This window comes from Pristiophorus japonicus, chromosome 19 (genome assembly GCF_044704955.1).
Source record: "Pristiophorus japonicus isolate sPriJap1 chromosome 19, sPriJap1.hap1, whole genome shotgun sequence".
NCBI classification, from domain to species: Eukaryota; Metazoa; Chordata; class Chondrichthyes; family Pristiophoridae; genus Pristiophorus; species Pristiophorus japonicus.
In genome coordinates, this window is record NC_091995.1 from 5,879,093 (window position 1) to 5,897,346 (window position 18,254).

The 18,254-nt window shown below is 46.6% G+C and overlaps 1 long non-coding RNA gene across 1 annotated transcript; it reads right to left on the minus strand.

Moving 5' to 3' along the window:
- Nucleotides 1–2,192: 2,192 nt before the first annotated feature.
- LOC139229681 (uncharacterized) lies at nucleotides 2,193–8,709 on the minus strand. The gene is made up of 2 exons (XR_011587782.1): nucleotides 7,968–8,709; nucleotides 2,193–3,664 (listed from the first exon to the last, which is right to left on the minus strand). It is a non-coding gene; the product is annotated as an uncharacterized lncRNA (long non-coding RNA).
- Between the last annotated feature and the right edge of the window lie 9,545 nt (nucleotides 8,710–18,254).

Sequence of the window (18,254 nt, forward strand, 5' to 3'; positions counted from 1 at the left end):
CGGGCATGGAGGTCGTCCTCTCGGCTTACGCCGATGACGTGCTCCTCGCGGTAGAGGATCCCGCTGACCTGCGGAGGATGCGTGAGTGCCAGATGTACTCGGCCGCGTCCTCCGCCAGGATCAACTGGGAAAAATGTTTCGGACTCCTGGTGGGTCAGTGGTGGGTGGACTCCCTGCCGGAGGAGCTCAGGCCTTTTGCCTGGAGCACGACCCATCTCCTCTATCTGGGAGTCTTCCTTAGCCCCGACGAGGAAGCCTGGCCGGCGAACTGGCAGGAGCTGGAGGCCAAGGTCGCCGCTCGCCTAGGGCGTTGGACAGGACTGCTCCGAGTGCTGTCCTACAGGGGTCGAGCGCCAGTCATAAACCAGCTGGTGGCCGCAATGTTGTGGTACCGGCTGGTCACTTTGACCCCTCCCCCTGCGTTTGTCGCCAAGATACAGAAGAAGCTGGTGGACTTCTTCTGGAACAACAGGAAGCACTGGGTCTCTGCCGCTGTCTTGAGTCTCCCGCTTAGGGAGGGCGGTCTGTCGTTGGTGTGCGTCAGTGCCCAGCTCGCGACTTTCCATCTTCAGACCCTGCAGAGATACCTTTACGTTGAGCCCCCTCCTAGGTGGCGTGCTCTGGCGATGTATTTCTTCCGCCAGCAGCACGGCCTCAACTACAACACGCAGCTCCTGTTTGTGAGTGTGGGGGGCGTCAGGACCGCCCTCCGGGAGCTGCCTGTCTTTTACAAGGAACTCATCAGGGTCTGGAACAAAGTCTCCACCAAGTGCAGCTCTCCACCGGCTGGAGTGGCGGCCGTCCTGCAGGAGCCGCTGCTCGGGAATCCACGACCGAGGTTTTGGGTGGCGGTCGGACGAGAGGGCTGTGGCTGGTGAGGTGACCAGGGTCAGGGACCTGCTCGATGGCGGAGGAGCAGGCTGGATGGCGCCAGACACGCTGGCGCGGCGCCTAAATTCTGCCAACGTCCGCCGCGCGGCCGATGCCATCGAGTCGCTAAAAAGAGCTCTGGGCCCCGACTCCGTTAGGTGCATCGAGGAGGCTCAAGCACGTGGGGAGATCCCGTCCGAACTGACTCCCGTCCGGACGGAATTCCTCATCGGCGCCAAACCCCGGAACCTCCCTCGGGGGCCGGCGCCTCACAACTTGAGCCGCCTCGGGGAAATCCCTTCCGTACCTTTCAGTTCCGCGCGGAGGGGTTTCCTGTACGGGCTGCTCCTGCACACTCTCAACTTTGCCATCCTCGCCTGCCATCCGGACACGCCATGGCGTACCATCTTCCCGTCCGGAGGAGGCGGAGGTCGCCGATGGAGGGCACTCTACGCGGGGGTCCTCCCACTATTTATCGGGGACTTGGCCTGGAGGGTGGTGCACGGAGCAGTCCCGTGCAATAAATTTTTAAGACGGTTCACGGGCTCCCAGGCCGCCTGCAATTTCTGCGGTCTGGAAGAGTCCGTGTTCCGTGTTTTTATTGAGTGCACGAGGTTGCAGCCCCTGTTTTGTTATTTAAAGGGGCTGCTCCTGAAATTCTGGCTGCACTTCAGTCCCACGCTCCTGTGCGGAGGGGAGCGGGTAGGTCCGAGGGCCTCCTCGTAGGACTGCTCCTGGGCACGGCCAAGGGTGCCATCAGCCGGTCCAGGCAGCGGGCGGTCGAGGGGGTCGTTCAACCTGACTGCCTGCCTCTCTTCCACGCGTACATCCGCGCCAGGGTGTCCTTGGAGATGGAGCACGCGGTGTCCACCGGTACGCTCGCGGCCTTCCGCGAGAGGTGGGCACCGGAGGGACTGGAGTGCATCATCACGCCCGGCAACCAAATTTGAATTTGATTTTATGCTTTAAAGTTTAATTTGTTTTTAATTGCCAGTGTTTTTTAGTGTCCCCCTCCCCTTTTATAGGGGGTACTTAGAGAAAAAAATAATATGATTTTAGTGCCCAAAAAAAAACTTAAAAAAAAACACAAAAAAAAATCCAAAAAATGGGCGTTGTAAATGTTTGGTGCGTCCCCCAGATCGGGGGGCCACGATTTAATGTTTTTGTTTTCCCCAAAAAGAGTTTCATGGAGAAGGACCCCCCAGGTCCCTCTGCACTGCAGCATGTTGTAATTTCTCCCCATTCAAATAATATAACCTTTGTTAATTCCTGGATTCTTTTACCTCAATCTGGTTCAGTAAAATTACTGAGTCGAATACCTCTTGTGCTTTGAACAAAGCAGTCTTTATTACCGGCCAGTAAGACCTATCAGACAGAAGATATACTCTCTGGATAGAGCGTACACACTCCCTACGGATAGGTGAAGTTACATCGCAAAGCGTCAACAGTTATACAGTTTTGAAATCAGATAACAAAATACAAATGGATTGACAGTCTAACTCAGCCACTCATTAGTCAATCTATATGAGATGTTTTTTATGAAAGCACAAGCATTGCCTCTAAATGTTTCAATCTAGTGGTGTGACTATTAACTGAGACCTTGCAATTCTGCAGATTTCTTTCATGTTACAATTAGATGTTATTGGCAGGATTTAGTGACTTGAAACCTTGAGAAAGACTGTTAGCTGTGCTGATGTTGCACTATTTGCAATCTGACATTCTCCCAGCTATTCTTCCATGGCTTATTCATTTTCATATATCCCGTTTACTTTACTGTCCTTAATTCCATATATTCCGTTCAGATATCCACATCCCTCCTTTTATCATTCTATGATAACATTTAGAATCATTCTAGGAGTATTGCATTCATCCGTTCGCACTCCCTTTCCAGAATCATATTATTGTTGAGTAGTTCTCTAGTTTGTTGGATCATAACCCGGGAACCCTTGACCACAAGAGGGTCTGTTAACCTTGTCATTACTTTACAGCAGAGGTTAAGGCAACCAACAATCAAACAGCAGGTAATTATTATGATGAGAACAATTGCGCCATGTATTAGATAGGATCTCCAAGATCCACCCAGAAACCAATCAAACCTGCTAAGTTCTTTTGCTGGTGTGGATAACTTCTTCACCTCCCTCCTTATGTGATCGGCAAGGTGGGTTATGTTTTCTGAACTATCAGGAATGTAAGTGCAACATTCAGATCCTATCAGGGCACACGTTCCCCCTTTCTCAACTAACAGGTAATCGAGGGCCATTCGGTTTTGTAATGCTACGGTCCTTATCGCTACCATTTCAGCTGTGATGCCCTCCAGAGCCTCAGCAGTGCGGTTAGCTACCTGTTCCAATATCGTTTCTTTGAATCCATCTAACAGTCTCAGTTAGGGTCAGTGGAACGGTGCGCAAAGGAATTCCCCCTTTGGAATGTATAGGGATATGTGAACACACCCAGCATCTAGTGAAGTGCCCTTTTTCCGCATAAACGTAAGATATATACAAAAAGGTGTTTACATGGAGCTCTCGCCTTTGTCTTCCTTCCCGTGCGCCAAAACTGTCATATATCAACACTATTATGCAGACAGTGGCATACAGACACAGTCTCATCTTATGGCTCAGGATTCAGATAAATAGTCCAATTATTTTGCTGATTAAAAGAGTTCAGTTTTCCCGTCTCTCTTCTCAGGTCACCGTCGGTGTAGCTGGCTGTCTATCACTACGGGTAAAAGTTCAAACTGGTCCACGTTCCAATTTAGGATGCCAACGGCCTTGTTCAGCTATGGAGAAGAGGAAGTCTGGAACAGAAACAGGAGTTAGAATAACCAGTAAAATAGGTTTGTTAGAGGGTGTGGCTTGCAGTAATGCAGGTGAACCCAGGCACTTTTCCCCTCAACCTTGGCTGCAGTGGGGGGTAGTGAGTGACACATAAAAAGGCCCCTCCCATTGTGGCTCTAATCCCTTCCGAATCCATACTTCCCTGGTGCCACGAGGGACAATTCGGGTAAAACTGGGAGGTCGAGGTGAGCATCTTGAACCTGGTTGTGAACTAGTCGCAGAGCCTGAGTCAGAGAAAGAACATAGGTGGTCATCAGTCTAGCTGAGATCTCATATCTAGGAACAATTTCCCTCATTAACACCTTAACAACAGTCTGAGTCTTATTGTCCAGGTTAGGGTAGGCTTCAATCCATCTGCCAAACACATCTACTATTACTACCACATATTTGTAACACTGAACTTTTTGCAACTCAATGTAGTCCAACTGAAATGTCTCAAAGGGACCTTCGGGTAGGGGCGTTTTACCTCAATCACAGGGGACTCCCTTCCCTGGATTATGTTGCTGGCCAACCAGGCAACGACTATTGGTTTCTGGGTGAGCGCCTGGAGTCTAGGGTGCCCCCAAGTAGCCAAAAGCGTATCACTTGTTGCCCTTGCTCCACAATGAGTAGCAAAATGCAGACATTCTATAACCCATGAGGCCAACTCGTCAGACATGCAAGTCTGTTCCGCGGGAGTGGTCCAGAGTTTAGAAACATTGTCATAAGTACATGCATAATATTTCCACAACAGTTTATCTTTTTCAGGAGCGTCCTCCTGTGCTTTTATAACATCTTGGATGGTTGGCATTGGTTTTTCCGAGGCTAACTTATCCTTCGCAGGATTTTTAGTCTGACTCATAATTTTGGGCACTACCATCTGTTGGTCACGAGAGGCCTGTTTGGCCTCTTGGTCAGGACAACGATTCCCTACATCAACCAGAGAATTTCCGGTAGTATGGGCGGTACATTTGACAATGGCAATGCGTTTGGGGAACATGAGGGCTTGCAACAAATCAGATACTAACTGTTTATGAGATATCTCATTCCCTTGCGAGGTTAGGAATCCCCTATTTTTCCATAATTGTCCGAAATCATGGACCACCCCAAAGACATACCTAGAGTCGGTATAGATATTGACTTTGAGATCTTTGGCCAAGATACAGGCTCGGGTGAGGGCGAATAGTTCAGCTTATTGAGCAGAATAGGCGGTTTCAAAAGCGGCAGATTCCAAGACCTGATTCTCCTGGTTTACTATGGCGTATCCTGAGATTCGTGTATCTTCTGGATTAATAGAAGTACTTCGGTCAACATACATAAACAATCATGACTGGGTTCTTCCTCATCTTGGGTTGGCTCAGTAAGAATACAGTCTGGATCTTCCATTGGTACATCAACTAAATCTTCCCTGACTGATGTGGCCTCTTAAATTAAAGATAAGCAATCATGACTGGGTTCTTACTCATCTTGGGGTGGCTCAGTAAGAATACAGGCCGGATTAATTGCAGTACAGTGCCGAAAGGTCAGTTTAGGATTGCCTGTGATTTGAGTGGGTTCTGTCGGATAGAGGGCCAGTCCACATTGCCCTGCACTGGGATCTCAATCGGATCAATGGGAGTATAACCCACTTGGGAGGGGTTCTCTGCCCACACATGAGGATCCACATAGTCAGGTATGTCCGAGCCAGTATGATGCTGTAGAGTCGTTAAGACCTTCTCGGGGTCCCCATGAAATTGGACTGTTCGGCCATGTTTTACAATTTGCACATCCCGGCTGGTAGGGTCAGCCTCATCTATGGCCTTGCGTACCATAACTCCCAAATCTTTAGCATGGTGAGGGGCTAATACTTCACGAGCAATATGCGGTGCCATTGTTAGGGGCTGTTTCCACAGATTCTTATCCACTTCCACAAAATCTGCCTCTCTTTCCAGTCCAGTCACTCTAGCCCTTAATAGAATTCCCTTCACTTCCCCTTCGTGATCCTGATAAAAGTTCTGCAGGTCCTGATTCTTTCCACTGGGATCGTATGCTAGGGTCACGTGATAGGGTGCCTGCGGCAGGTCCAGAGACCACCACTGAGGGGTTCTAGTGGTATAATACTGCCGCTTAAGGGTTTCCTGTTTTACAATAATCCCATCATCTCCACACTCCAAATGCAACTGGAATTTGCAGAGGAGGTCTCTAGCCATCAAGTTACAGTCCAGATTGGTAGTGATGACAAATCGATGTTCTATCAATTCTTCTTGGTAACCCACTTTAACTAATTCTGACACCGGGAATGTCGAGATTTGTCCCAGGAATCCCGAAAGTTCCTGTGTTTCAGTAGAGGCAGGGAGTTTAAGCTTTGATTGTACAGAAGACATGAAGGCTCCCGTATCTATCAAAAAGGGTTGCCATTCATTCAGAATTTTTAACGATATCATTGGTTCGTCGTCCGGGGAGGATCCCTGTACAATCAAGCTGTGTAGTCAATTGGGGGACAAGTGACCAAAGGGGTTGTTCTGGGAGAAGTTAGTGTAAAATCCTCCTCTCCCCCCTTGCCCCCCTCCTTTCCCTCCTCTTCCTCTTCCACGCTGATGGTAGGGGCAATTTTTAATCCAATGTCCTTCCTGCCCACAATTAAAACATCCATCTCTCCTTTCCCAGCCCCGACCTTTTCCCATACCAGGCCGGGGACAGTAGGGTGGTCCGTAATTAGCAGGGCCCGGGCCATTTGGGTGTTCGATATAACCGTATCCCTGCTTATTCACCCAACCAGGCACGCAATACTGCGGTTCCATCTGGTATCCCCTTGGATCGGGTTTTGGTCCTTCCATCTGAGGCGGCTCTTCCCTTCTAGTCACGTATTCAGTCTTGACTCGGGTTGGGGGCGCACCTCCCCCCTCCCCTTTCTTTTCCTGCCAATAATATCTAACTGCCCTTTCCATTTGTCCGGATAGCGTGAGCAATCAAATAGTTGTTTGAAGATCACAGACATCTATAGAGGGGTGGTCTGCAGCTTGTTGTGCATCAGGGTTTGGCATTGGTCTGACAGGGAATTGGTGTCGGGACTTTGGGATCTTGGAAATCATTTCTAGGCTGGAGGATGTTTCAGAGCTGTCTGACTGCTTGACAGTTCTGCGTCTCGATCGGCGGGGGTGTTTGCTATGTTTTTCACAACTTGGACTGGTAGATTGACTAGAAGATTTACGGGACTGTCTGTGATGTCGAGATATGAGATCTGGTTCTTTCGGCTATATTGCTTGTGAACTGGGGATCCGAATTGCTATCAGAGGATGAGGAGTCAGTTTGGGTTAGTTGCTTTGGTGATATGTGGTTGTTCCTAACTCCTCTCGCCGAAGTGTAAGGTGGAGGGTGTTGGGAAGAGGACTGGAGCAAGAGGCCAGGGGGTGCGGGAGGCGCCGTTGGGCGCTGAGTCAGTGGCCACTCATCAATTTCATCATCAGCCTCGGTTAACACAATGCCAGCCATTTTAACTCGTAGTTGATCAATACCTTTCTCAGAGGTCCCAGAGGATCTCTTAGTAAGTTTCTCGTGCACACATTCTTTTTTTAAAGACGTCTACAGTTTTAACATGTGTTCCCTCTGTCAATGCAAGTCCGAATTTAATAGCATTTGTTTGCCAACTTGACAGAAGTGATGCATCTTTTAATTTCTGACAATAATGTCGCCAGGTTGCAATTAAATTTTTAGCCCCTTCTCCTCGTCCCCTTCTCCAAATTAATCCCTGTGCTTTTTTTTTTGCTACCTCTACGCTTCTAGTGCCACCTAGAGGCCACTGGTCATCCCCTAATAATTTATTCAGGGCTCCTGATAACTTTCTAAAGTCTTCAGCTCTTTCAGGGAATTCCTCACATAGCTTTTGTAGCGGACTATCCGCATCCGTGGTTTTATCTAACTGATTACCCATTTTCACGCTGCTCCTCGTATTACTGTGTCGCTACGCGTTCGTGTCGTCGTGCAATTTAAACAAACTTAAAAATAGACACAGACTTTACAGAAACTAACACTGACTTTAACTAACTCCAAATAACCAAACTTTACTAATGCTAACACTGACCCGCGTCGCCGCGCGATTTAGGATACTAAACTACCACGTCGCCTCGCAGTTCACGTCGCCGCACAATCCGCGTCGACCCGTGGCTCGCGTCGCCGCGCGAGTTAAGATACTTAAAACTTTAAAAGATAAACAAGGACTTCTAACACTTACCCGCGTCACCGCGCGATTTCAATACTTAAAACTTTACTTAAAACTCTAAACACTTAAGACTTACAAAGACTTACTGACATTAGCACTGACTTTCGCGATTCGCGTTGCTGCGCCTCTACGTCACTACGCATTGGCGTCACTGCGCGTTTACGTACTGCGCGTCTACGTCACTGCGCGTTCGCTTTCCTGCGCGTTCGTTTCGGCCCTTCTCCTCTCGGCCGGACGCTCGCGCCGCTGTGCTTCTCGCGTTGTTTGTGCGTCTGCGCCGCTGCGCGTTCGCGTCGGCCCTACCTTCCGAGTTGCTGCGGGGGTTTTTTTTAAATTCAATCAGAGCCTAGACGGGCCAAGTGATATACAAGGTCGACGTCGTACCTGAGTTGAACACCTATCTTCTATTTAAATCCCCATTTTAGTCCCTGTGAGCCTAATTTTCTAAAGTCTTATGAGCCTCAATTAATTTCTTTCAGTCTCCAAATTTCCCTATCCTTTCGCGTTACTGCGCAGTTTAAATTCAATCAGTCAATGAAAGCCCTAATTTAATGGAGTTTTTCTGCCAACTGGACAGGAGTGATTTTATTTTTTTTTACTGCAGTGGAATTTTTCTCATAATTTAAAATCTCAGAACATTTAGTACGTTATTTTTTTTCATAACTAGAGAGAAGTCTGGCACGTAGGCTGTGGACTGCTTTTCGTTATCTCAATTGTTCCAGCCTCAAGGTCGTGTTATTTAATATAATTTTTTTTTGGAATCCTTTTGAATCCATCTCATTTGCTTTGCTGTGCCTTCTCTGAATGTTTTCTTTCAACAAGTTTTTCTTTTTTTTTAACCACCGGGACCATGTAATTTTTTTCTTTTAACAAACCTATCCTTTGTGCATTTCCTGGCTCCGTAACTTATCATCCGAATATACGTAATTCAATAAGGTTCACACTCTTAAAATTCCCACATACAGGACAACACTACGAAGGGTTAAAACAAACTTTCATTCTGTTTGAGATAAAACAAACCACAACTCCCCGGCTTTTTTTTTTACAGTAAAAATCACAGAAGCATTTCTCATTTAAACAGACATTCACAAGAGTCTCTTTTCTTTCCTATTAATTTTTGGATCCATGATTGATCATCTATCCCTATCTAGCTCTAACTATAACCTATCTTTCCAAGTCGCCGCTTGGTTTGCGTCATCGCGCAATTTCCCTATCTCTCTATCCCTATTCTAAGTTTGAAAGGTATTCACCAGATTGTCCTGGATCTCGTTCAGACACTACCTGAGAACCAGCGAGTGGCCACACTTTCCTCAGACTTTTGAAACCGGGGGAAACTGGAGCAGTATTGAAATCATACTCACTCCAGTGGCCACTTTCCCCTCGTCTCGTCCAAGGCTAGTCTGGCTCTTAATTCACAAGTTTTCGTCAGTCGTCCGTTGAGATCCCACTTCTGACACCAAATGTTAATTCCTGGATTCTTTTACCTCAATCTGGTTCAGTAAAATTACTGAGTCGAATACCTCTTGTGCTTTGAACAAAGCAGTCTTTATTACCGGCCAGTAAGACCTATCAGACAGAAGATATACTCTCTGGATAGAGCGTACACACTCCCTACGGATAGGTGAAGTTACATCGTAAAGCGTCAACAGTTATACAGTTTTGAAATCAGATAACAAAATACAAATGGATTGACAGTCTAACTCAGCCACTCATTAGTCAATCTATATGAGATGTTTTTTATGAAAGCTCAAGCATTGCCTCTAAATGTTTCAATCTAGTGGTGTGACTATTAACTGAGACCTTGCAATTCTGCAGATTTCTTTCATGTTACAATTAGATGTTATTGGCAGGATTTAGTGACTTGAAACCTTGAGAAAGACTGTTAGCTATGCTGATGTTGCACTATTTGCAATCTGACATTCTCCCAGCTATTCTTCCATGGCTTATACATTTTCATATATCCCGTTTACTTTACTGTCCTTAATTCCATATATTCCGTTCAGATATCCACACCTTTTACTGTGTTTTTTCCCCAAGGTGGATGACCTCACACTTTCTGACATTGTATTCCATCTGCTAAACCTTAGCCCATTCGCTTAACCTATCGAAATCTCTTTGTAACCTCTCTGTGTCCTCTACACAACCCGCTTTCCCACTAATATTTGTATCATCTGCAAATTTTGTTACGCTACACTTTTTGCAGCTGACCGAAGATTTGGAAATGTATAAACTGTGAAGAAAGGTTGTCGCAGCCATTGGGAGGACAGAGACAGACTGGTGGAATGGGCAGATGAGATTTAACGCAGATAACTGCTGCATTTTGGAAGGAAGAATGATGAGAGGCAACATAAACAGAATGGTACCATTTTATAGGATGTGTTACAACAAAGACACCTAGGGAATCACATACACAAATCTTTTAAGGTGACAGGACAAGTGAATGAAACTGTCAAAAAACATATGGGATCCTGTGCTTAGTAACTTTATTTATAGAGTAACAAAACAAGGCACTTATTCTGAATCTTTATAAATCTCGGATTCGGCCTCAGCTGCAGTATTATTTCTACACTTTTGGAAGGATGACCAGAATTGGAGAGGGTGCAAAAGAGATTCACCAGAATGGTACTATGGAGGAAAGATTTCAGTTCCGTCGAGAGACTAGATAAGCTGGGATTGTTCTCCTTAGAGCAGAGAAGGTTAAGGGGATATTTGATTGAGGTGTTCAAAATCATGAAGGCTTTTGATAGAGTAACTAAGGAAAAGCTGTTTCCACTGGCAAAAGACAAAGGGTTAACATAATTGGGAAACAATCGGAGGGGAGATTTATTTGTTTTACAATGGGTTGTGATGATATGGAACGCACTTACCGAAAGGGGGCAGCGATTCAACTATCTCTGTAATCTCCTCCAGCTCCACAACCCCCCGAGATGTCTGCACTTCTCTAATTCTGCCCTCCTGACCATCCCTCATTATAATCGCTCCACAATCGGTGGCTGTGCCTTCAGCTGCCTGGGCCCCAAGCTCTGGAACTCCCTCCCTAAACCTCTCGCCTCTCCACCTCACTTTCCTCCTTCAACCCGCTCCTTAAAACCTCCCTCTTTGCCCGAGCTTTTGGTCATCTGCCGCAATTTCTTCCTACGTGGCTCGTGTCAAATTTATCTGTTTTGTCTCATAACACTTCTGTGGGATATTTTACTTCTTTAAAGGCGCTGTATAAATAGAAGTTGTTGTTGTTATGGTGGAAGCTGATTCAACAGTAACATTCAAAATGCAACTAGAAATATACCTGTAAAGGAAAAAATACAGGTCTATGGGGTAGAGCAGGGGGGCGGGACTAAGTAGATAAGTCTTTAAAGGAGCAGACACAGGCAAGATGGGACCAATGTCTGTGCTGTAGGATTCTATAATTTCAATATTTGAAAAGGCTGATGAATGTGAGATACTGGAACTCAACTTCAGTGCCATTCACAGACAGTGACTGTCACACCCACCGTACCACACACACCCACACAGTCACAACATGGAACTGTATCTGAATTACAATGTGAGTTCCAGGAGAATATTAAACTATTGGGGAACACAGAAATAATTACAAACTAAGTGTCAAGATCATGGCAAATGGAATAAAGGGCCCAAGTTACTGGTGGAGTTGAAAAAGGCACACCTCCGTGCAATGCGCCGTCTTGTTAAGACTAAAAAGCACGCTAAAAACTAACCTTATAATTCTCCCCACTCCAGGAACCTTGGCGTGGCGTAGCAAAAGCTGTGGGGGGTGGGGGGGCGCGGAGCTAGGGCCGTGCCGGCTCAACCCAGCTGGCAGGGGCTAGGGATCAGAGTTCTTCTGAGTGCCAGCAGCGTTGCGCATGCGCGTTGGAGCGTGCGCGCATGAGCAATGGCTCAGCAGGGCACTTTTCCCCCAGTCTGTCTTTGAATTATATCTAAAAGAGCAGGCAGGCAGACACAAGCTGCAAAATGGTGTCCTTGTACTGACCTATACTTTTAAGGCTAGGTGTTGGGCTTAACAGTGGAATGCAGAGACCCATTGGATATTGGTGGAACTGTACTGAACCGGTTAACTATATTTTTACTTCAATGAAACTGGCTTCCTTAACCCAGATTATTCATGGATCCACATTTTTTGTGGGGGGGAATCCAATGCCGTTGGTCATCGAGCCTGGGGTGTGTATACTGCAGAGTGCAGGTGATAGAGTGAGACCCCTATATTCCCAGTGAGTTCCGCTCCTGTAGGTGTCTATTAGTCAGAAACCTTGCTTCTCAGCCTGTTTGCATTGGAGGAAGTTGAGATATTTGTGTACGACTTCAGTTTATGGAAGTTTGTCAGGCGATTTCCTGAAATGGAAGTTGGATAAATTGCATTTGCGATAAATATTTCTTCAAACCTGGCATGGAAACAGTTACTTTTGGGTCACATCAGGAATAATCTAGTTTGAACCCAGATAAATTTCTGGCAGATGGCGCAGTGTGAAAATGGACCTGATGGTTCAGTTATTTCCTACTGCCAAAGGTTTTCTTCATATATGCTCGTACGAAAAGTCGTTCTTTAATATGCAGAATACCGTGACTGAACAAGACTATATAGATGTTTCGTTGCTCGTCAAAGGAAATGCCATTCAGATTGAAGCCTCCCATTCAGCCTTCAGCCTCCCCCCTCCCTCCCTCCCTCCTCCTCCCCCTCCACCTCCCCCCTCGCACTCCCTCCCTCCCCCCCCCCCAACACCTCACTGTCAGAAACACAGAGAGACACGGACAGAGACACAGAGAGAGGCTGACAGAAACACATAAAGGTCGGACTTCTATTTTTTATTTGTTATTTGCTCTCGGTAAAGGTTTTTCAGAACTTACAAAAGTGGACACTTACTCCATTCTAAGTTAGTTTGGAGTAAGTTTTCGCTGACGAAACTTGCAAAATAGGCCTAAGTAGCTGGACACACCCTCTTTTGAAAAAATATACCTGAACTAAAACAAACCTAAACTAACTCACTAGAACTGGAGCAAACTAAGTGCCGAGAATTGCGATTCCTAAGATACTCCAAATTAAACTAGTTGCTCCAAGAAAATTGGAGCAACTCCACCCGAAACTTGGGCCCATAATGTGGAGAAATGTATCCACTTTGGTAGGAAAGATAGAAAATCAGAATACTTTTTAAAATGGTGAGAGATTGGGACGTGTTGGTGTTCAGAACAACCTGGGTGTCCTTGTACACGCATGCCAGTTAACATGCAGCTACAGAAAGTAATTAAGAAAGCAAATATGATGTTGGCCTTTATTACAAGAGGATTTTAGTGTAACAGTAAGGCCGGCTTACCCCAATTATATAGGGCCCTGGTGATACCGCACCTGGAGTATTGTGTACAGTTTTGGTCTCCTTACCTCAGGAAGAATATACTTGCCATCGAGAAGGTTCACCAGACTGATTCCTGGGATGGTGCAATTGTCCTATGAGGAGAGATTGAGTAGGCTAGGCCTATATTCTCTGGAGTTTAGAAGAATAAGAGGTGATCTCATTGAAACATACAACATTCTTACACGGCTTGACAGGGTAGATGCAGGGAGATTGTTTCCTCTGGCTGGGGAGCCTAGAACCAGGGGTCACACTCTCAGAATAAGGGGTATTTAGAAATAAGGTGAGGAGGCATTTCTTCATGCAGAGAATGGTGAATCTCTGGAATTCTCTACCCAGGAGGGCTGTGGAGGCTCAGTATTTGAGTATATTCAAGACAGAGTTCGATAGATTTTTTAATATTAAGGGAATCAAGGGATATGGGGAACGTGCAGGAAAGTGGAGTTGAGACAGAACATCAGCCATGATATCATTGAATGGCAGAGCAGGCTCGAGGGGCTGAATGGCCCACACCTGCTCCTAATTCTTATGTTCTTATGATCACGGAACTCATTCCCGGGAGTCCTTTCATGCCCTGCCACAGCATTGAAACAGCCTTTTATCAAAGTCACAAATGACATCCTATGTGACTGCGACCATGGTAAATTATCCCTCGACATCCTTTGCGACCTGTTCACATCATCCCCCTCCAACACCTCTCCTCCTCCGGCCAGTTGTGTGGCAGTACCCTCGGCTGCTTCAATTCCTTTCTATCCAGGTGTCACCTGCAATGGCTTCTCTTCCTGTGCCCCCAAGGATCTATCCTTGGCCCCCTCCTACTTCTTATCTAATGCTGCCCCAGGTGACATCATCTGAAAACACAAGGTCAGTTTCCACATGTACGCTGATGAAACCCACCTCTACATCACCACCACCTCCCTCGAACCCTCCAATACCTCTGATCTGTCGCACTGTTTGTATGATATCCAATATTGGACGAGCAGAAATTTCCTCCCGCACCAGCCTGAGTCCACCTGCTGCTGAAGCCCCCATCCATACCTTTGTTACCGCTAGACTTGATTATTGTCATGCTCTCCTGGGCTGCCTCACATCTTCTACCCTCAAATTTAATGGAGGAAGGCCAATGGAATCTTGGCCTTTATTGCGAAGGGGGGGTGGAGTATTAAAAACACAGAAGTCCTGCGACAGTTATAGAGTATTGGTGGGGCCACACCTGGAATACTGCGTGCAGTTTTGCTCTCCATTTTTAAGAAAGGATATACTTGCTTTGGAGGCAGTTCAGAGAAGGTTCACTAGGAGGATTCCGGAGACGAGGGGCGTTGACTTATGAGGAAAGGTTGAGGAGTTGGGCCTCTACTCATTGGTATTCAGAAGAATGAGAGGTGATCTTATCGAAATGTATAAGATTATGAGGGGGCTTGACAAGGTGGATGCAGAGAGGATGTTTCCACTGATGGGGGAGACTAGAACTAGAGGGCATAATCTTAGAATAAGGGGCCGCTCATTTAAAACTGAGATGAGGAGGAATTTCTTCTCTCAGAGGGTTGTAAATCTGTGAAATTCGCTGCCTCAGAGAACTGTGGAAGCCAGGTCATTGAATAAATTTAAGACAGAAATGGACAGCTCCTTAACCGATAAGGGAATAAGGAGTTATGGAGAGCGGGCAGGGAAGTGGAGCTGACTCCATGATCGGATCAGCCATGATCGTATTAAATGGTGGAGCGGGCTCGAGGGGCCGAATGGCCTATTCCTGCTCCTATTTCTTATGTTCTAATGTTAAACAATATTTGCAGTCACATCTAACCACTGAAGATATGTTTCGAGTTTATTTCTGTGCCCGCCCTTACCCACATTTATCTTCACAAGATAGTAACGTTTTCTGTCAGGATGAACTTGAGCTCATCCAAAGCTATACTTCCGGTGTCCTAACTCGCATCAAGTCCCGTTTACCCATTACCCTGTGCTCACTGATCCACATTGGCTCCTGGTCTGTAATGCCTCGATTTTAAAATTCTCATCCTTGATTTCCAATCTCTCCGTGGCCTCACCCCACCCTGTCTCTGTAATCACCGACAGCTCTCCGAAATCTCCAACTCCTCCTTGTCTGTCCCCGATTTCAATCGCTCCACCACTGGTGGCCGTGCCTTCTGTTGCCGAGGCCCTAAGCTCAGAAATTCCCTCCTTAAACTTCGCCACCTCTCTACTTCTCTAGGTCCACCTTTGAACACGCTCCTTTAAACCTATCTCTTTGACAAATCTTTCGGTCAACTCCGCTGATATCTCCTCATATGGCTGGGTGTCAAATGTTGTTGATAACACTGCTGTGAAGTGGCTAGGGATTTTCGACGCAGTTAAAGGCGCTATATAAATGTACGTTTTTGTTGTTAGGCTTTGGGCATTCTGGGATTCAGCAGACAGTGTGAGAGACGCTTATCTCCACATCGATAGCAGAACCGCCCCGGAATAGACAAAACAATCGGTTTAAATCAGTTTGGAATTTTTCAACAAATGTTGCATTTATTTTAATTCTCATCGGTTATTTTGTGACTGTGTGAAGTTTCACTGAACTGACCCACAATATAATCCTCACCTTCAGAAATATCAGTCCGTCTTTTTGTTCCATCTGTTTCTGCAACTTTGAGAGCTCCTCCTGAATAGAATTTGAATTCTCTTGAATTTCCCAAAGGTTTTTCTCCATTCTTTCTACAATCTTATGCTCTTATATTCTTATGTTCTTCCCCTCTTGTTCTCTGAGATCTCGGATTAAACGCTGCTCTTTCTCAGTGAGAATCTGGTGCATTTTAGTGAACTGGGATGTGATGCGGGTCTGCAGACTGCTCGACTGTTCCTACCAAATGAAATGTGAAACATAATTAATGTACCGCGATAGAAGGAACAAAACTAACCGAGATCCCAGAAAATCAGCTCAGGGAGACCTTCCCCTAACTCCGGAAATCTGCTGTTTCTGTTTCAATTCCGTCTCTCGAGCCGCCGATTTCTTCTCTGTGAGAGAATCTAAGGAAGATTTCAGCCGCTCCTGGGATTGGGAGAGAAAATCATAGAATTAAATTGTTAGACCATGAAAATGTGATAAAGTAATCAGGTGATCCAATCTGTTCCCTTTTACCATGTAAAATACAACAGCTTCTTTAATGGGCATGACGCGATGCTCTCTGTGTTCCCGCGCATCTCTACAGATCACACAGATCAGTTTCTTGTCAGTTTCACAAAACAGCTTCAGTTCTTCCTTGATAAGTCCCTTGCTATACAGTATAAATGCACACGAGGCCCATACTTGAGAGAATGTCAGTCTGTGATCTGTCCTTTATTCCTTAGCACTCAAGTGCAGGAAGTGGGTGGAGCTTCCCCTTTTATATCTGAAGGTCTAGGTTAGGAGTGTCTCCCACAAGTTCACCACCTAGTGTTCAATGTCCTCACAGTGTACAACTTAGGTCAGTTTATACATGGGTTACAATGCTGGTTGAATACATGATATCACCTCCTCCGCAAAGTCTTATTGGGATCACAGGTTGAGTCTCTCTGGTGGTTTACGCTCCCTTGTAGAGCGCCTGAGTTGGGGCTCCGGTTGTTGGCGCTGGCCTGAGTGTCTGCTGTTTGCGGTGCCAGGCCTGTCCGGACTGCCCACAGTGACTCGGCTCTCGTCCCTTTGGTTCCTGTGTTCGGTCATCTGTGGTGGAGTGAACTCTACATCGTGTTCTTCCTCTGCTTCTTCTATGGGGTTGCTGAACCTCCTTTTTGTTTGATCCACATGTTTGCAGCAGATTTGTCCATTGGTAAGCTTAACTACCAGAATCCTATTTCTCTCTTTGGCAATCACAGTGCCTGCGAGCCATTTAGGCCCTGCAGCGTAGTTGAGGACAAAAACAGGATCATTTACATCAATACATCGCGCCCTCGCATTCCTGTCATGGTAGTGATATTGTGACTGGCGCCTGCTCTTGACAATTTCTTTCATGATGGGGTGTATAAGGGATAACCGGGTTTTGAGCGTCCTTTTCATTAGTAGCTCTGCGGGTGGAACCCCTGTGAGCGAGTGTGGTCAGGATCTATAGGCCAACAGGAGGCGTGATAAGCACCTTTGTAGGGAACCCCCTTGGATTCTGAGCATCCCCTGTTTGATTATCTGCACTGCTCGTTCTGCCTGGCTGTTTGAGGCCGGCTTGAATGGTGCCGTTCTAACATGGTTAATTCCATTGCCTGCCATGAAGTCCTGGAATTCAGTGCTTGTGAAGCATGGGCCATTGTCGCTGACCAAGATGTCCGGTAGACCGTAGGCGGCGAACATTGCCCGTAGACTTTCTACCATGGCAGAAGATGTGCTTGAATTTAAAATGTCATACTCGATCCATTTGGAGTAGGCGTCTACTACAACCAAAAACATTTTCCCCATGAAAGGACCTGCGTAGTCCACATGGATGCGTGACCAAGGCTTGGCGGGCCATGGCCAGGGGCTAAGGGGGGCTTCCCTGGGTGCATTGCCCAGCTGGGCACATGTATTGCACCCACAAACACAAAGTTCCAGATCTGCGTCTTTCCCTGGCCACCAAACGTGTGACCTGGCAATTGCCTTCATCGTGACAATGCCCGGATGCTCATTGTGGAGTTCTCTGATGAACACCTCTCTGCCCATCTGGGGCATGACTACGCGGTTTCCCCACAGTAGGCAATCGGCCTGAATCGAGAGTTCATCCTTGCGCCTGTGAAATGGTTTAAATTTCTCAGGGCATGCCCTGTACGTGGCTGTCCAGTCCCCATTCAGGACACATTTCTTGACCAGAGACAATAGCGGGTCTCTATTTGTCCAGACTTCAATCTGACGGGCTGTCACGGGTGAGCCTTCGCTTCCGAAAGCTTCAACAGCCATGACCATCTCAGCAGCATGCTTGGTAGCCCCCTTAGTGGTGGCTAGTGGGAGCCTGCTGAGTGCATCGGCGCAGTTTTCGGTGCTCGGTCTGTGCTGAATTGTGTAGTCATAGGCGGCTAACGTAA